Source organism: Teleopsis dalmanni, chromosome 2, assembly GCF_002237135.1.
Source record: "Teleopsis dalmanni isolate 2A chromosome 2, ASM223713v2, whole genome shotgun sequence".
Taxonomy (NCBI): Eukaryota; Metazoa; Arthropoda; class Insecta; order Diptera; family Diopsidae; genus Teleopsis; species Teleopsis dalmanni.
The window spans coordinates 155,931,503-155,953,838 of record NC_051847.1 but is presented as its reverse complement, the minus strand read 5'-3'; positions in this window follow the sequence as shown (position 1 = coordinate 155,953,838).

Below are 22,336 nucleotides of genomic sequence, written 5' to 3'. Positions count from 1 at the left end.
ATTTGACACCAGCGGCAAAATAATATAAAAACTTACCCAAAAAATCGAAAAAATTATTTTCTATATTCAGTGTTTTTTTTTCAGTTACTCGTAAACTTTAATTGCTATTTGAATAAATTAATTTATTTAAAAAAAAATTTATTACTGCAAATATATATCAACATACATATAAAAATCTTTAATAAAGTACAGTTTGTTTGGTAAATTATATCTTTAATTATTTATTAATTTATTTAATCTAAATTATAGAATTTAAGGTGTGTTATGTTTGATGAAGTCTGCTGTATTTTAAAAAAGTATATTTTTTAACATAAAATTCTATTTAAAGAACTCGTTATTACTTTCAAACTCAATGCATTACCTTAACCTTTACATATTTATTATTTCATATTTAAAAACAAAATATATATTTTGTTAATATCCTTATATACTTGTATGTATTTTCGTAAATTATTTTATAGGAAATAAAATAAATTTTTCATAAAAATATTTTATAAATTCCTTAAGAAATATTTAAAAAATTATTCGCAATCATACATTTTTAGTTTCCTCCTTGAAATGTAATAAAAATTTAATTTGTCCATAATGTCCTTTTCTATTATTTTGAGAATTATTTACGTTTTCCTGCTATCATATTCAATAGAATGTCTGTCGTATCAATAAATATTTTGAATGCCTTCGTCTACGTTGCCTGCATAGCAATGCCGTAAGTGTCCTTAAGTGAAGTTCTGAGGGAAATTGAATGAAAGCCAAATCAATAATATTTACATTAAATGAATTTGTAGGCGTTACCGCCAAAATATTTACTCAACGTATTAATGGCATTACGGTGGTAATATAAATTTAACTGCCTTTGTATCGATATAAATGTAATAAATAATTACGTTCACGCATCGACATTCCTTACTTTTTCGACAATATCTGTTTTTATTACCAACTCGTACACAAAGGAGTGGCAATGAATTTTAAATAAAGTTTAATTATCAATAAAAGTCATTTAGAGTACAAAGAAACTAAAAAAATTCTAATCAATGAATTGAACACTTCAGAGGAGTTGTTGCAGTACAGTTGGGAGTGAGTTTATTCAAATCAATACGCGCTGTTGTATTGAACTACAATTGGATCTGTAAGGTTTTGAACGAATCAATATAAATAACATATTGTTATAAATACAAAATGTATAAAAACTTAAAGATCTAATGTGTCTAATGCTATGAACTGTCTAATCTAAGATATATCATCAGTCAACGCACTTTTGGCATTACTGCGCCTCTATGGTTATAACTTTAATAAAGTATCAAAGGGGAACAGACATCGAACTAGAACTATCTTGAATGATATTTCGTTTAGTTAGAATACCGAAAGCCAGAATTATATAGGTCGATACCCTCGGAGGAAGTGTAACGACTAATTACACGTGTATTAAAATAGTCTTTTCAAAGCAGAAGGCATGACTACTTAAAGATGTTTTCAAAATTTTTTATAAAATTATAAAATGTTAACTATATTTTAATTATAAAAAAAGGAATGAGTTTTCCAACACTGTTATATTAAAGTAAAACATTCGAAATGATTTGCGGTTTCCTACATGACGCACACCACGGTACCAACACAAAGTCGACATATTTTATAAATTTATTGAACAAAAGTAATATTTTCATTAAAATTATTTTATATTTTATAAATATAGAAAATATTCATAACTTTTGTAAAATTAATTATTACAATTTTAATTGAATTGCGCTAACAAAACCACAGACTTTGCAACACACCATAAAGTATCGAAGTAAAGAGAAACACATAACAGAAACTCACTGCTTATCTATTCATCTTGTAGTACACAATCCTAACAACAGGATATAACTGATAATTCAGAAGAGTGACTGGCGGTCAGAGTTATCCCGTACTGGCACAATGGTGAAGGTGCACCCATACTGAGATGACCACACTCAGGATGACTCATTACAACATAAAACGATGACGTATAGCAAAATACATTTAAATTCCAAAGCCAAAATATAATTGAATTTAAATGGGAAAGTATAAGAAAAATATTTGAGGTTCCTAAAACCTAAAATCAAGACGATATTTTAAAAATGGAATTCAAAATTAATTGTGGATATAAAGCAATTTCAATAAAGTTTGGAATTAGCAACAAAAAATAATTATATAAATATATATATAAAATAAATATATATAATAAATAATAATAATTATTTATTATATAATATTATAATATATTTATTATATAATTTGTTAATAAACAAATGATATAAAATGAAGAAAATTACAAATTTCCGCAAACTAATATATTATGATGACAATAGCATCTATTTTTAAGTAAAGATATATTAGCGAATACTGCGGAATGTTGTGATTGACAACCTAGAGATTGTAATGGAAAATGTGTATTTTGAATTCCTAAAATCAAGAAGTTATTACAAAAGTAGGATCTAAATTTAATTCAAATATGAAAGCAATATCTACATAGTTCAGAAATAAGATATTTAAAAAATTAGTAAAGAAAATATTTTAACTAAAAATTACACACATAGAAAAAATTAAATTTTCTCTACTCAATATATTATTGTTGAAAATTGCATCCATTTTAATGTAAAGACATGCCAGTGACATCTACGGAGTCTTGCAATATGCAAGCAATAAATTATTAAATGCTTAGTGGGAGCAGAAAACTATAATGTATATTGAAAATATATTTGGTTCCTAAAGCAAATATGTAGTTAATATAATAGGTTACGTATTTTAATGATATTCTAAAAGACATACAAGTGATATTTACACAGTTTGGGATAAGCAACCAGTAGACGATTCGTGGCAGAAATTTAAAAAATTCTTGTTATAGATAACATTATTTTTTCGATATTATCACTATTTGTTAACCTATTTTATATATACTGACTTTTTTTTAATATTTACTATAGATGAGTGATGGGCTAATTACTCAGATTTTTTGATTTGGTATTTTAATAAGAAAGTTTTTTATTGTTTTATTTATTTAATCTATATTTCCGATGTTTCGGTTGTAGCTTAACTATTGCTACACTAAGAAAAATATACTCATACCACATACTAGTTAAATTGATCAGATCATTTTGTTAGAGAAATTTCATCTAATGTTATAAAGAAGATATTGAAACCAATATGCGGTGTGGTTGAACCAACATAATGCATCGCGTAAGAACATTTTGACCACAGATTTAGTTAAAATTTAGTTAAATCAACCAAATTATTTTTCTAAGTGTACTAACTGTTCATTAAGATATATTTTACGCATATTATAGCTAAAATTTTCAATTATATTAGCAATATACATTGGTTTCTTTATCAAATTTTAATTAATTATCAAATATGGAGAATTCTTTAGGCATTCCACTTACGTTCTGTACTAAAAAGGATTCTGCACTTTACGTTTTAGCAATTAATAGTTTCAAGTTTCCAAGGAATACGAAATGCATTTTTAATATAACATAACTGACAATGCTTATACAAAGTGCTATCAACACTACCTCACCAACGTAACCTGCCATAATACTTGTAACAACAATCGATTAAAAATTTATAAACAAACAATGAAAATGCAATAACATGACACTTTCAATACCACATTTCCCATGACACCAAAAACTTCAACAGCACAACAACAACAACGATAACAACAAAATGGCAACAAAAGTGCGGAAAAATATATGAAAAACCTTTGCCAGAGTCGGAAAATAAAGCCTGAGAAAACATGACAGCTAAATTATTTATGCAAAATAAACTCAACTCAGTACATTTACAAACAATACATTACACTCATACAAACATACGAACAGAAGTTCATAGATACAAATATTACGTATACGTAACGTATCCCACATAAAAGCACTTGCACAGACTTTTCTATGGAAATATTTATGGAAGAATCATAAGCAAATGGCAATAAAGACTTTGTACTGTACGAGTAAATAGAGCGAAATCGGTTTATTGTTTCGAAGAAAATTTCAGTTTTCAAAAGTTTACAGTAGTTACTGCTTTTACTTATTAATAACAATAAACTTTTACTACTTTGTACTAAAAAGTTGTGAAAGGTTGAGAATGACTTAAGTGAAGTCGGTAGTTGATAGTCCCTATATAGAGAGTATTGGACATAAAAATAAACTAAAAAGAAGGAAATTCCGAATGGATGTTTGTAACTTTTTGTTATTGCTTTTATGTTTTTTATACAAACAAAGCAACTTGAAAAGGAGCAATAAAAAGGATTACAATATGCAAATAATGACATTTTGGTCAGTCATTACACAAGTAATCCATAGCTGAAAGAGAAAGATTCAAAAGATATAACTCTTAAAATAATCCTTACATAAATAATAATATATATGTACGAATGTTGTATATGTATATATGTATGTTAGAAATATATATAATATGAATTTTATTGCAGTTGTCATTTATTCGAAACCTTAAAGGAACTTTAACTATTCGAATAGATACTTAAATCATTTATTAAATGAATGATAGAATGAAAATTTTTGAATTTTGGTATGAACCAAGAAATAACTAAAACCATTTTATAATATTTGTGAACAATAAATAAGTAATTTCACTATTAAAACTAATCATAAACAATAGTTTAAAATTAATAAACAAAATTTTTAAAAAACAATTCAAAATTATACCAACAAAAATAGCAGGTTTTTATTGTTTTAAATAAAATTTACACTTAACACTTCATAATTTTTAATTATGCAGTTATTCACGCTTGAGAATAATTTCTATCTGAAAAAGGATACCACTTTTTACCAAGGACCACTCTTTAACTGTCATTTGCATAATCGTCGTCATTTCACTAAATTTCATTTGAAAGCTAAAATGCAATAAAATAAGTATCTTTTGTTTTGCGTACTTTAAATAAATTAAGCTTCAACACACACATACATTCATTCAGTCATTCATTCATTCAATGACCATAAAAAACTGCAGAAAATTGCATTGACACTATTGTGACAATTTCCATAATATCTCACGATTACCATCATTTGTAGAATATAGAACATTCAAGAAATTTTCATATTTTTTATTAATTTCTTTTTTATTTTTTACTTTCTTTTATTTTATCTTTATTATATGTTTGTTATGTGGAATATTAAAATTCATAATATTGACCAAGCCGTTCACGGCAATTCTGTCATACGTCCATCCCCATCTACATATATGTCACTCCTGTAAAACAGTAAATACGTCAAGTTTATGATAAAAAATTGTTCAAATTAAATATAAATGCATTCACGTGTATCCATTCATATAAATTTATAGGTATATATATGTATATGTATTATATATTATTACTTATAAATCAGATATGTTAATGAAATATTAAAATGAATGCGGCAACTCAACTAGTATATTTTTTTTTCAAGTCACATGTGATAATTGCTCAGTTTACATGCATTAAACCTTTTTTTTTTCAATAAAGTTGAAAAAAAAATAATAATCTACAGTGAAAAAAATAAGATTTTATTTTAAAAAATATGCGCAATAGCCCTTTAAGTGCTTTGAAGATAATATAAACTATGGCCTGCAACTTATTACTTTCTCCCGCAACATTTACTCGAGCGTATTTTTCGAAAGATTAAATATGTAATCCATCGCAGTGATTGAGCATATCTAATGTAGCCTTAAAACAATTTACCACATTTTAGAATAAATATTTACATTGAATTGGATGATGGTGATCGGCTATGAACCATTCATATATTTATCGATTAAATTTGTAGCTATAAATGACCGCCCATTAAGCCATAATAACTAAGACTATTACACTTCTAGGATAATAATAAAAAACAATAGAAAAGTAAGAGGTAAAGTGTCTCTAAATCTTTCGATATACTGTGAGTATTCAAGCATGGCATCACACTATAATGTTGCTTTTGTAACTTCAAAAAATAAAACCGACCATTTCTACAACGGTTAAATGCTTAATCACATGGAATTTCAAGATATGTACAGTTTATTCCTTATGTTGATTATAACGGCAATGCTGGTCAAACACATCCAACATCCTTTTCTAAGATTAGCAAAAACAGAAATGAAAAACTATGGTGTGCAAAATATTTAACTAAAAAGTCCAAGCTACAACTAATCCAGTAGAACGAAACTACTACTGGGCAGAGCTAGAATCGAAGTTACAAATCCTGTGACTGTTCTGTCCTGTGTTTTTGCAAAAATTGTAAAGAAGAAGAAAAAAAACTAAATCAAAAAAAAATTTTACTAAATTTAATACTTTAGTAATTTATTATTATATATCAAATTTAATATTAACTAAATATTTTATTTATTATTTATTATTAATATTTTTATATTAAGAATGTAATTAAAGTTAATTAATAGTTAATTAGAGTTGGAATCCTACTTACAGAATCCAACCTAGAGACTCTGAGTTCACATAGACTTCATAAGTGAGCATCAAAAATATTTCTTACTTATGTGTTAAGGAACAATCGACACAATATTTTTATATTTACTTTAGAACAAATCAAATAATCATTCTATAAATATATTCTATAAATAATAAATATAATCAACCTATAAATCTTTTTATATAATAAAAAAGCGAAGCACACTTCTACATAAAATTAGAGATAAAAGTATTTAGTACTTAACATAGTATGCCGTTTAACTACTTAGTCTGCACAGGGAGTACTGGGTCCTTCACAATTATAGCAAGCATATCATATCATACGTAAAAATATATCATAATGTTAACAACTAAACTATAAAATTATAATTAATTTTTGAAGTGTTAAAAATAGTTCTAATGGAAAACAGTACTAGAACTTAATATAATTAAATTTTAGTGATTCCTGAGTTATAATTCTGCAAGTATTAATTAAAAACTTTTAATCAACTTATGATATTTTTAATAATTATATGTAATTCGCATTAATTTTCATTGTGATGAAGGTAATATATTTAAGTTGATTGATTTTAATGGTTAACAAATTTACTATAATGGCATAATCGCATGTTCTAAGTCAATTACTGATGGCGTTTAGAGGTAAATAAATTCCATAAATATTTTTAATAGAGTAATAAATGACGCAAACACTTACGAATCGCAAAAAAAAAGCTATTAAAGTGTCTAAGTGTCTCAAAAATAATTTATTTTAAATACTTATTAATATTTATTACTTATTACTAGTTTATATTATTAATAAGTAGTAATAAAATTATTTTGTCATATTATATAGTCTTAAAGACGAAACTGCTACGATCATTATATCTAAATATCTGTGACTGATGATTGTATCTACAACCAACAAAAGTTATATTTTTATAAATAAATCAGGCTCTATATTTCTGATATATCAGACATTTTACTTTAACAAATCATCTTTATTTAAGTGAAATCAACTTTATATACAATTTATAATTAATTGATTGATTCAGAAATTATACTATTAAAATTTTATAATAATAACATATTAAGTATCATGTCGTTTCGTCAAATATTGAAACAACCTTAATATGGTTATTAGTAGTTTTAATAGTAAATACCATGAAATACATGTGTTTTTCATATATAAAGGAATTATGCTATTCAAAACTAATCGTAGTATAATAACAATTGTTCTGACTCTTGATTGTAACCAATAAACACAAAACAATTGATTAAATGATTAGGTGACATGTCCGTGATTATGTCCACTTCCACCAAAAATTAAAGGTAGTTTCAAAAAACCCTCAATAGTGAAAAAAAATTAATTGATTGTACCATCGCCAACATTACTTTACACTATAACTTGACATCAAATGGACATTTTGCTATCAATTACATGTATGCATATGTAAATATATATTTATAATAATTATGTGAACCTGTAGTTAAGTTCTTCTAAAAGGTTATGAGTATAAAAATTAGCATGCTCGAATGAATTAACCTATCAGTCCTTCTATAAGTACATATATAAGTTCTATAAGTATAAGTACAAGATATTTTGTAAATACAAGCAGAAGACATTTATTTTAAAATTAAAACGGGTGGCTTATATAATTATCTACAATAGACATACATAATTGAAATTAAATTAAATTAAAATTTAAAAAGACTTGCTTAATTCTTTATATATGTACATATATATATATAAGATATTAATAAGTTATATAAAATACATATAAGATATATGTAAGATATATTAAAGATATATATAAGATATATGTAAGATATGAATGTGACATTTAATGACAAAACTCATGTGTTACTAATGATGTTACTATGAAGGATACTGAATTTTTGCTGCTGCTAAAGTTTTTAGTTATGGTTTCCTTTTAGAGACATATGAGTGTCAATTTTTTTTGTTTTTCAATTAGTGATTAATATATTTAATAGTAATAATCCTATTTTTTTATAACAACAATCAAAACTCTGTTAACGAAGCAGTATTTAACAGTAAAGTTTTATATACAATATATTAAAATCTATATTACTACACATATATAAGAATGGTTACATAAATACAATAAATATCCATTTAGTAAACTGAAAGTCATCAAACTTATTCATCTCAAACAACTCACTCTAGTATTTTAAATTTACACTTATGTGACCAAAGATACCACAAAAGTGATACTGTGGAAAGAATAAAAAAACAGCTATATTCTTTTTTCATATAAGTTATTTGTACATAGGGGGCTGAAAATAATTATTCAAAAATGTTTAAAAAAAAAAGTAGCAACAAAAATTATCTAAATTATTATTTAAGTATATAGTAAACCTTATCCCTAATAACTTTCCTCCTTAAAATAATCCTTAATATTTTGTAAAATATATAAAAGTGATTTAAAATAAGACTCAAAAAATAAAACTTTTATTTGATTTACATTATTTTTTTCAAAAATAATTATTATTATGTGGCTTTTCCATGCGCAAATAACGCGTACACTATGCTTTTTAAGAGCTCGAGTAATTATTATGTTTGCCTTCAAAATATAAATGTCAAAAATAACTATTACTTTTGAAAACAAAATATAACTAACACGTAGGGCGTTTTATTTTTGAAAACAAGAAATAAAAACTTTTTTTGTCTATTGTCTTTGTTTTTGTAATTTCATATAAAATGTATGAAATATTCATAGTATACAAAAATTATATCACTAATATTTAAGAACAAAAACGCTACTGACTATGATTTAAATCAAAATAAAAATAATTAAAAACCAACTTTGAGATACTAAATGGAAACTGGCTTATTTCGAGGCTAAGGACTATTCCTGAACCTTACCGGTTTTAAACCGGAACCATCAACTAAATTTAAATTTAGAACCATCATATATTTAAATTGAAATAATGGTCACTAAAGCATTTTATTTTTATTTATAATGTTTTGGACTTTTCTGCGGCATCTCTTCATCGAAAATGTGACTATAAACATTAAATACAAATATTAATTGAAACAAAACTATTTACTCTGGATTTAATAAAAATATAATTACTTCGTTATTTTTTTGGTACTATATTACTATATTAATAAATAAATGAGCCAAAATTCGAAAAGTTTATTTAAATCTTCTGTATGAAAATTTGTCGGATAAAATTATTTTATAAACATTATAAAGATACAGAATTCTCATGTTAGGCATTAACCAAAAAAATTATACCATTATTTTACAAACACTATAAATATATTCATACAGTTATGGGGACGACTATAGGTATATGTATGGTATATGTACTATATATGCATACTAATACTATTGTAGTATTTAATTATATACTATTATGGTTCCATATATACTTCTAATTAGATTAGTTTAGCTAATATCATAATGAAGTTTAGGCGAAAGTTCGAACAATTTTTTATTTTTTTATTTTAATAATGACAAACTATATTATCAATTTAAAAGAAATTACCTCATTCCACTGAAGGATATTTTCGCCTGTTTATAGTTTGCAACACGAAACTAAACTAAAAAGTTTTCGTTATGACGTATCCTTCAACTTGTTCACAGTTTTACTAAATATACTTTGACCTTCCAGCATTTACTTATGACATTTGATTTTATCGCATTTGATATAAAGATATTGTACAAAAGCCAGTAAATTGAATCAATCAAATTTCTGACAAGTGTTTAACACGTGCCACTGAATTCAAAGGATTTATTCGCCCAATTTTCGTAAGAAAAAATACTTGAGATTAAAATTTTGGAAATATCGGAAAGGAATTAATTTCAGCGGGTCGTCTAATAAATTGCCATATAATATAAATAATAAGTGAATAGGTATAAAAAGATTGTTGAAGTTATATATAATTGCATATATAATATATACAAGATATATAATAAATATAACTTGCTTTTTTTGCTGTGATCAGCATTAGGATTCATTGAACATTAAAATGTATATACTTTTTTTAACATAGGTTTGAAATAATAGAACATGTAGAGATGCTAAAGAAATGCAATTAATGAATACTTTTATGAGTTGACATAAATCTTTCTTTAATATTGAATCAATGTTAAAATGAATCATATATATTGAGATTTGCCTACATATGTGATGTAAGTTAAGCGAAATATTAAAATCTATATAGCTTTGAAAGTATTTCTCCCCAATTGAAACTAAAAATTATTAGAGAATATTTTATTAGTCATATATATCATATATAAAACAAATCCATCAACTGTCTGACGATGTCAAAATCTTATTCTTATTATCAAACTCTACTAATACCTTATTAGTTATGTATATCATTATAAATAAAACAAATCCATCATCTGTCTGGATATATCAAATTCAAAATCTTTCATCCGAGTTTACAATTATATTACATATTTTGAAATTGTTATAAATATATAAATATGTTGATGAAATAGGAGAATAAGCTATCATTCCACTATGCCAGTGCTAGTTAATCATAGCTAAAGTTCGGTCTTTCTATTGAAGTTTTATCTAATTTGATCTATTTGATCATAATGTATTCATATTCATAATAAAAGAAGAAAATTCAGTAATAATCCTACTACATATTTTAAATTAGACTCTGTTCGAATATTTTGTACAAAATATCCTTAGCAAACGTATATCTGCTACTGATCATACATACTGATTATGCCTTAAATACATAACAATTTAGTACACTTACCACTTTCTTGATTTGAGAAATATATATGTCCTTTTCAAATGTCTCCTTTTTTATGATGATAGTTCAATAGAATCACTTTGTAATCTCTTAGGAAATTTAAGCACTTACAATACGGTTTTTGTTAAATTTATATACTTTCAACTTTGACACTTACTTTGCTTAGCAAATATTGTATTCATTTACTATATTATTATATTACATAGTACTTTTTATAATGTTTGAACAAGCATATAATTTGTTTACTTAAGTTTGACAAATATGGTAAAGGATATATGTACTTCTATGGTCAATTTGCACGTTATTTTTAACATACATAATTATTTGCAAATTCTTTAAAAAGAAAATTTTGTCACATTTTGTTAATATTCCATATATATTCTTATAATATTATTTAACAATATTAATAACCAATAACAAACGACAATATTTTGTTATTTTGATTCACCCATGGAATTACTTTTTTAACGCGCCACAGAGTGTGCTTCACATTCGAATTTCTTATGGCTGAGCCAACAAAATTTCACATTAAAAACAGAATTTCCAAGCGAAATCTACGCCGATACACAACATGAACGAACGACGACGACATCAGTAATGCGACTATTATAACGGCAAGCAACTCCGTTATGCCGAAGACTAGGGCAGGCCGGGAAAAATTCCATACCCAAAGAAACAAGAAAACAAAGTACAAAATTTACCAACAAACCGAATGAATATGCAAGAAGAGAGCAATGAATTGCAACAAATTCAAGCCATAGAGCAACAAATCCTTTAAGAGGCAATATAACTACTTCAGTTTTGGATAAGCAGGATGCGGGAGAACATTCAATATAAAACGCTTCAGTAGGACAATTGTTTTGAAAAGCCTAGGGAAGTGACGTACATAAACAGGATACAGAAAATATTAAACAGAGAACCGCCGAGTGGCCAGAGAGTAGAACACACAAAATTGGAACACAAACAAAAGAGCATAATTTACTCGTAAAAATAGAGAGTCTGGTCCAAGCAATATTTCATCGTATTCCATCGCTTCGGATATGTGGATTTTCTATCACGAAGTTTGGGTGTAGTTCACCAAACGAAGTTTCACACAAATTTATGACTCTTTTTTTTGCGCATGCGCTCTAAAAAACTACACAATGCGATAACGAAAATTTCACCAACAAGTAAAGCTTTTTTTAAGAGTAAATTTAAGAGAAATTTTTAATTATTTTAATTACAAATATGTTTAAAAATTTTTAAAAAAAATATTTAATAAAAAAATTTTTTAAACTTGTATAAAAAAATCTCACAAACACTAAATTTACACTAATTAATAGAAAAAATCAAAAAAGAAAGAGCATAAATATTGTACAAAATTTGATACGTACTGTACTTCTCTTCTATTCACTTAAGGCTCACAAAAAATGTGCTTTATAAACAATACAAATTGCGTTGGTTATGGTTCGGATGGTAGTCTCAAAACGTGTAAATTTAACCACATGACTTAAAAGAGATTTTGGGACAATACAGCAATGTCCCAAAAATATTCAAACATCATGCATATTTTTTTCAGTTTTTTTTTTGGTTGGTTTTGTTTTTGTAGATATGCACGTCACTCATGAAAGTAAAGTACTTACTTGCGTCGAAAGTGTCTTAGGTCAGAAATAAACATTTCTTATGATTGGGTTGAAAGGATTAGAACATGTGCGGCAGACGTGCAAGAAAGCAATTATTTATTTAATATATTTTTAGTTTTATTTTTCTATTATCTAACTTTTTGGATTAATCTAAAATTAAATGTGGTTCCCTTTAAAATAGAAAAATTAATCAATGCAATTAACCACAGCAAATCATGTTTAATAAAGTAATTAGGGTTAGAATTATCTTACAAAATTATTGAATATAATATATGATATATATAATACGAACAGGTAATTTTCGAAGCCATCAAAATACAATAGAAATGCAATACAATATTATTTCTACAGGATAAGAATCATCATCAGGGTCATAAGGAAAGTGGAGGAATTGGAGCCAATAAACTATCTTGGGCATGAAAATAGAGGATTAACTAGGAGAAAAAGAAAAACGTATTGATAAAATACATCACTATGTGCCGGTCCAATGCCAATAAATCTATCACTTAATTTTATTAAAAAATGTTCCTTAAACGAGATTTAGGCTGTTTTGGGGAGAGTACTGCCACATATATCAGTCTATAATTATGCTCATGTTGAGAGCTAGCAATACTATTTTAATACTTTTATAGCACTGTATGTAAGTTCAAGAATTACTTAAATAATATTTTTACTTTGTAAATGGGCTATTCTCTTAGTAGCGGAACAGTTTTTGAAAAAACGACGACTCCATGACTTTCGGTTTATCTGAAATTTTTCTTTGAATGTTTCTGTTTTTTGAAATAGCTTATGTAAATAAAATTAATGATTGTAAATTAGCTTTGTTTAGCTAATTTTACATAATCCTCTATAGTCTTTTTCTTTGATTCTTCTAAACATGAACAACTTTTTAAATTTTCTTCCTAGAAGATACGGACTCATGAACTTTTGCGAATTTGCTTTTTGGACGAATTTTCAAATGATTATATCTTAGGCTCTGTAAATTATTAAGCCTGGAAGGGTTTTTCGTTATAAAGATAGTTAATAAAATATTTTGGACATTGTTGGAACAATTTTTTTTTCCTTGTAAATACTTATACATTCATCATTTGTATCTTCTTAAACAATGAGACTAACAATAAGTCATAAAATCTTATCATTAATTACATAATATTCCAATTATTCCTTTAGCTATATATTGTATAATATAAAATAAAATAAGTGAACCTTATATCACGGACCTAACTTAAATCAATGGGTTAATTTTCATTGTAGCTAATATTAGGTTGCTAATATGATTGCTAAATTTTGCTAAAATAAAAGTGTGGTTTCTACTTGAGGCTATTGAATTTTAATTAATGGCTAGACAGTCAGCTCTTTTTAGGCGGGAAGTAGTGGATAGATGTGCGAGATTTCTAGCTAAGGGGTCAACATGTTCTGTTAGCCTTTCAGTGTAGTTTTTTCTTATATTGTCAAATTCAGCTTTAACTAAAGGAATTTGTAGATCTCGGTGGACACCATCATTCTTAATATACTATATTATACTAATATAATATATATAAACTATAACTATATTACCAAATGCTAGTGTTTTATGACTGCTAGGGCAAACATGATTGCTTTATCTACACTTTTTTGACTTTATCTACAACCTCCCGAAAAAGTGATCTTGTACTTTTATGGAACCATTGACGTAAGTTCTTCAGTTATAATATCTTTCGTTTCCCAGGACCACGTCTGCCTTCAATTCTGTCTTCAATGATTAATTTCAGTAATCCGTACTTTTCTGGAAGTCTCAGAATATGACAGAAAAACTACAACTTTAGTCGTTTTACAGTATCCAATATTTCTATCTTTTTGTTGGCACGCCGAAATACCACTGCATTTGTAATTCTTTCTGTCTAGCTTATTTTCAGCATGCGTCGATAGCACCACATTCCATATTCCTCGAGTTTATTCATCAATGCAACAAACTGCGTCCAGGCTTCTATCCCGTAGAGGAGTATAAAAATCATACAAGTTTAAAGAATATCTTTAAAAAATTTAATTATTGAATATATAAGAACCTATGAATTTTAAATAGTGTTTTATATATCGTTTCATTAGTCAGTTAGTAAGTAGGGGGTGTAGACCATTTTTATAATCATTTCTTTGAAAAGATTTAGAACATATTTACCAATAAAGTTAACGGTTATGAATTTCTCTATTAAAGTCGAAATGAAGTAGTAAAAAATAAATAATTCTCTCAGTGTAGTCCGTTTTCTCAAATGTTCGTAATTAAAAACGTTGAAGTGAAATAATTTATATTTAAAGGAGAAATTTTTAAGTATTTGTAGTTCTTAATGACTGTTTTCGTATTTTTGATGGCATGTTTCACTAATAAACCAGCGAGTCTTTCGAAAGTAATTATAACTTTATATACGCTAATATCTACTCCACTCGAGTTCCCGTCCCAGTCATTAAATAAATCCACTAAAAATTCATAACAAACATTAAAAATTGTGTCAACACATTAAATAAGAAAGCAATTCGAGTAAGAAATGCGAAAAGCATAATTTCCCCGCTTTTATTTACTTTTTATTACAAATTATTTTACTTATAAATTTAGTTTTTATTTAACAATTGGCAGTTAAAAAAACACATTAAGTACACAGCGCGCGAGGACGGACGAAGAACCTGAAGTACATGCTTCCCTGCAGCAAACACTAATCCAAGTGTAAGGACTAAATACTCACACACACACACACACACGCATGCTGGCTGCTACGAACACAAATACTCGTACGTAATGACATGGTACAGTACAAGCACAGAAAAGAAAAAAATAATTGAACAATAGTTGTTGTTGCTTGTACTTGATGTTGTTAATTTCATTGTTGTTATTGCTACAATTGTGACTATAGTTGTTGTTATCGTTATTGTTATTGTTGCTTTTGCCGTTGCTGTTGTTGTTTTTGTTGTTGTTGTCATTGTCATTGCTTGAGAGAAATTTTTATATTTGCAAATTCATTCAAGAAATAAAAATTGTCGGAATATTTTTACTTCACCACAGCAGGAGGTGTTTGCTGGTAAATGTACTTGCATGTGTTCGCTTTAATGCACATTACTTCCTATTGTATGCTAGTATGGCATTAATTCCAACAACAACACCCATCAACATGCTCGTATGCAAATGTATGCGAGCTTATTTTGCTGCAGCTAAAAGACTTTCTTGCAATTTTGTGCAAAGTTTTCAATTTACTGCTTTATTAAGCTATGCTGACTGCATTGAGTGAAACCATCCATACATAGCTTTGGAAAAATATATATGAGAACCCTACAAACAGTTTCTTATGGCACGACTATAATGAACTGATTTCATTCTACACTCAGCTCATGAATTAATAAAATCATGTATTTTGTTAGGTCGGCCTAAAATAATTGAGCGATTGAAAAGAATCTGAATTAGAAATGAATTGTTTATATTTTTGTGACATAATTTTTGAAACTTTAATTAACTGACAAGAAGTCCGGATATGTAACACTTGAGGTACAGCACAAATTAAAATTTTGAATATACTTCCTGAGTTCCCTGATAATGACGTCAGACTAAAGTCGAAATATCAAGTAAATGAAAATTATTGTAAAATTAAATTGTGATTTTTTTATCTTAATTTTTATTTTTTAACAACAACAAAATGCCTGAAAAAACACAATATTAAAATTGTTTGCTCACAAAATAATTAATATTCAAAATACTTCTAACAGTGCCATAAGTAAATCTGAATTTTTATGGTGACTTTAAAGCATAAATAAAAAAATTAAAAACTTTCGATGTACATTAAAAAAAAATTTTCTTTAATTATCGGTGAATAATTTTTAATTATTTATATTATTTCTTTAATTATTTCGTTTGATTTGTTTTTTTTTTTTGGGATGAAGAGGTTGAATGAGTTACATGCCGACAGACCGACCGTCGTCGGAATGGTGTGTCATACTCCCTAACATTAATATTTAGTATACGGACTAAAACATCCTCTCTTCGGTGAGAGTTCAGTTATATATATTATACATAATTTTTGTACCCGAAACTATTTTTTTTTAAAGAGCTTGTGAAGGAGAACTTTTCACAATGCTTAAAAAATAAGGTTTTTTGTTGTTATTGTACTTGTATTGGTCTCAATTGTTAGGATATAAAAGTGTGAAAGCAAAAATTATACTTGGGGTTAAGATATTAGGAGAGTGGGTTATGCTATGAGGTACCACCAGGCAAGAGTAAAGAGATACTCATTGCAAATAATCGAGTAAGTTGAGTTTTCTTGTTAAGGTTGACATTGTTATCTGGTTAGCGGTTATAGTTGGTATAATCATGGAAAACCTTACGCTCAAAAACCCGGATTTTTTCCATTTGTGCAGAACTGATGGCGGGCCATATGGGGAAGGCGTATGGCCTGCCATGTTGGAAAGAAGCTTAATTTTACAGTTGTGGTTATTATGCCTTCGAAAGGCATTTTTTAGTTGGATATACCTGAAAGTAGCATTTTGAATGGCATAATTTACATGCGAAATAAATTTATGCTGAACTCCAAAATCCATGAAATTTTCAATAAACTGAATACGGATATGGTCGAACTCTTGCTTGATGCGTTAAAGTGATTTCGTGTTTGACATACAAGAATAATGATAGAGATCTTGGAGAGAGTATGTCTAATCTTCCATCTGGTGCAGTAATTAAGAATAATCTTTATGTGGGCATGTGAACGCTGATTGGACAAGCGGATTACAAAAAGATAATCGTCGGCAAGGCAAATTTGCTTGGCAGTGCGCTGTAAGAGTATGATATTTGTTGTAAACAGATCGAAAAGAAGTGAACTTAGGATGAAACCCTGAAAGACTAAGATAAGTGAACCTTATGTGAACCTTATTTATATAACTTTTTTTAATAATAATTAAAGACTAGAATATTGATTTTCAATTGTGCAATAAAAAGTATCACTAATAATTTTGTCATATAAAAGATAAAAAAGTTTATGACAATGATTTTTATCTAAACGGTTTAAAGTTTATCTAAATGGTATCTACCACTTTGAATATTTATTAATTTGTATATTAATGTTTATTAATTTATTGTATAGTAGTGTATATTAACGCATAAAATATATTAATTGTAGTGCAGTAGTAAAGCATACCTTGTCACTACTGAAGCACTTTTGTGTTTCTAGACTTTGTCAAAATAGAGTTCTCAGTCTAACCACTTATCTACATCATCTATTTATACGTTCTTAGTGCTAATTACATTTTTTCAAGTGCTTTGCTTAATTTATTGACAAAAGTATGCAAGACGTTTTTATATAAAAATTCAATATTCGCATTTTATATGAAATTTTTTGTTCGTGGCGTATGAGTATTTATAGTTTGCTTTGCTATGCTTTATACATCGCATTATGGCATACATTTTTTTGTATATTTTTATATTTGTAGAAACATGTATTGGATGTATTTTTAATACAATAATTTTTGTGTTAATCTAGAAATATAAGAAAAATTATAGACACATTTTTTTTATTTTATATATATAAAAAAATATGAAACTTACTAATATAATATATTTTTATGTTATTTATGCTTCTTCGTAAAATGCTTAAAAAGATGTATTCAAATAAATATTTTATACTGATTTCTATTTTAAAAAAAAGAAAATAACTCTTTTCTTCACATTATATTTATAATAGTTTATGTACTGTAACGTCAGTTGGGTAATGATGAAAAATGCACACTACTGGAACAGTCAAAGAAACTAATAAGATAAGTAAATTTTGGAAAGATGACTAAAATTGAATATTTTGTGAAGATGAGAAAACTACAAAAAAATGTTGAAATACAAATATTTATATAGAACTATATTAAAGAAAGAAATTAAATTGTGTATTGCTTTAAAATTATTAAGATTTTGATTTTTTAACCAAAAAAACAAAATTTATTTTCTTCATTGGTGATATACAATTTCTTTGTTGTATGTTTTGAATTCAAAAATTTATCTCTAAAATATTGCGACCTTCATTTTGCACAACTAACAATAGGCATAAATATAAATATTACTTTTCAAAATATAAACGACATTTTATTTCTATGTGTTGTGTTTTTGCTGGAGTATCAGCAAACAGGACTAAAGACCTAGATATATCACAGCATAAAATAATAGAACATTATAGAATAATTTTGACACCTCACAAAAGTTACAATGTAATTTAGCGAATTTTTTAGCCTTCAGAATGGTTGAATAAATTGTAATAACTTCATTTATAAAGTCAACTTTAATTTTTATTCAACGAAAGGATATCATATATAAACACAATATATGTCAAAATTTTGTTAAGGACTTTTATTTTTGTTAGTGGGGAAATTACAATTTAAAGTTGCAAGACTTAAAACTCATTCAAATTTCTCATATAAATATTATTTCCGGTAAAAGAACATCCCTGTGCGTAATACTGATAATAAATATAATTTTAAATATACTGAACATGAGTCTATTAACAGCTGCAGTCTTTAGCTGTTTTTTAAAATTTGCTGAGAATTTATTTACCCTTCCTTCGGTATCCTTTTAATTTATGAATTTCACGTTAACATTTTTGGTGTTATTTATTTTATTTTTTACATGCACATAAAAAGTGTTTTCCTTTAACTTTTTGTGTCATGTTGACTGCACTTTTAATGCATTTATCCTTGTTGTGAAAGTATTTTTATTTTATATGTGTAAATAGTTGGTGCATTATGAAAATAAATGTGCATTAGTGTTACAGATTTCCTACTTCACTTCATCGCCATTTTATAAGTATTTCTATAGAAAAGCACAGATAAACTTTTATGAATGCACAGACAAACGCAGTTGCATCCAAGGTAGGATGTGCTTACGTATGAGTTTTTTACAGCGCGTAAGCGCCTTCCTAGCCGTAACAGTTTTCTGGGTTTTATTTTATTTATTTTTTTTTTTTGATTTTATGGTGGCGTATGTGGCACTCCGTGTGCTACTGTTGTGCATATGTGCAACTGTGCTAAAACGCGGCGTCTTTTCCTTTTAAAGTGCCTCTAAAGTGGATAAATAATTCATTCCCAGTGAAATGTTTGATTTCGTTTCTCGAAAAAGATGCTTTCCTAATTTATTTTCTGCTTTCCTTAAAATACAATTCGAATTTATTTTAAGCTCCTTTTTTTCAGCTTTACTCCTTATTGTGTTCCTGGGGTTTTCATTCTGTGCATTCCACAAATCTTTTCGTTGTGTTAAAAGCGTTTTCACAATTTTTATTTATTTATGTTTTTACATTATTATTTTTTTTATTTTTATTTTTATTTATTTTATTTTGCCTTTTCATACAACAACAAGAAAAAGATAAATAAGGCATACTTAAGTATGATTTATTTAGTACTCGATGAGATGTAAAAAATAAAATTGATTGATAAAATATTATTTTATTTGCATTCTCTGTGTTCACTATAACTAGGATACATAATCGATGTGATTATTCATAACTCACTTGTTTCACAATGAAAATTAATTATACAATGAATTTAGTCCAAAAAAGAGACAGAAAGTTTGCTTTGTCTTTGTTGAAGCTTCAATACTCTACACCCATTTAATTCTGTTATAAATCAACTACTTAATATATTCCTAATATTCTTTCTGATTTTATTTTGCTTTACTAACTTTGATAGTATTTTTACATACATATTCTGGTTTAAAATAATTTACTATTAAGTTTATTAAGCCCTAACAGCATTTTCATTGCGAAGCAGTGAAGTTTAAAGCAAGTGTTTGGTACTTTCGTTCCATCCCCAATATTATATTATTTTATGTAATGTTATATATTATAACTTTTGCGTCGAAAAGAGTCGCATGAGGAAGACGTTTCACCTCCAGTATTATTTAGAAATGTCTTACTAAGTTCAGAGATAATTTCTTCGTCAAGGAAAAAAATCGCATAAAAAAGAAGTTCCATCTTCAATATTGTTTGAGAACGTCTCATTAAGTTCGTACATGATTTCTTCGTAAAAAAAAAGCACAGGATAAAGTAGTGCCACCTCCAAAATCATGTTTGGGACCGTCGCATAAAGTTTGAAGATGAGAAAGTGGTGCCATCTTCAATATTATGTCTGGGAACGTCACATCAAGTTTGAAGATGATGTCTGTAGTTCCATTTTTAATATTTACATGGAGACAGAACATTATGCCCGATTTTGTTAAATCTTTTTAGACTTTTTTAGACGTGTGCGATTTCTAACTGTATCAAGTAGTCTGCTTCAGCTATCCAGATTAGTAGCTTGCTATTGTCAGTTGTTAGTCATATCATTAGTCAGCATAAATGCAGACATACCATACTGCATTTTTCATCAGTGCATACCGAATCAAACATCTTTTGATGTTTATACTGATCCTCAGACAAATTGTCAACAGTTACATGGATCCCAAAATATTCAGAAGATTTATTTGTTGGCAGAAAGTAGCAACAAAAACAACAAAACATTACGTTTACTATCCCTAATGATGTTGATCATCAGCATAAACTTGAAGCTAGACATATTCTCAAAATACTGTGTCATTACGATGAACATCTGTTCTAGGTATGAACACATTTACGATGAAATTAAAAAATTTGCAGTCTAAGGGATAACTTTGTTTGAAGTTTCAGAGCGTAACCAAAGGCTTGGAAAAACTTGATGCCATTTTTTCATAAATGCAAGCACTACTGCACTTTATTCTGCGAAGATATATAAGCTTTGCAGATATACAGAGCTTAAAAATTACGAAAAAAAATGGGAATATTAAAAAATGTTTTATATTGGACAAAGAATGAATACTATGCCTATGGAATATTTCCATAGGTTGACGCATTGTGAATATATAGTCAGTTGTAAAGCAATGAAGTAGATAGTCGGACTGATGAGGCCGGATGAGTGAATTGACATATGAGAGTACTTGTTCGTATTAAAATTATTATAGTCAAAACGTCAGATCGCGTTTTTTCAGTACAGAGCATTCTAGACATTGAACATAATTTTAGTTAATCATATTCAATAAATGCGTGATGTATACTTCCTATCAGCACATCGCCGCCGTCGATAAATAACTATGCGGGTAGGCAATGTGAATCTATCACTCAATAGTTTTTCAATCACAGTATAACAACATTTACTTCGTTATGGCTAGTAGTAAGGATTCAATACTATAGGAGATTTTGCATGGGTTTCCCCAGAGACGGAATTGATTATATTAAAACCAAATAATAGTTTAAAAATTATTGCTTTCATATCTCCAGCACATCTTAAGTATCCGTAACGATATTTAGGTGTTTGTTTTGACAATCTGATGTTCCAAGTCTAAAATGTTAAAGCTGAAAGTCTAAAGTCAGTTTTTCTGCGTTTTTCGTAAAACTAACTGACATCATTCCTATATCTGCTGATATCGGTTTCCTCTCGCTGTCGCTTTACTTCAACTGATTTTATAATTAAATTTTTCACGATTCTATTAAATTACAGTAATAATAATTAATGTAACATAATATTTAAAAGACTATTTCGTAACTATAAATTCACGAAATGTGTCCATATTTTTAATTTTTT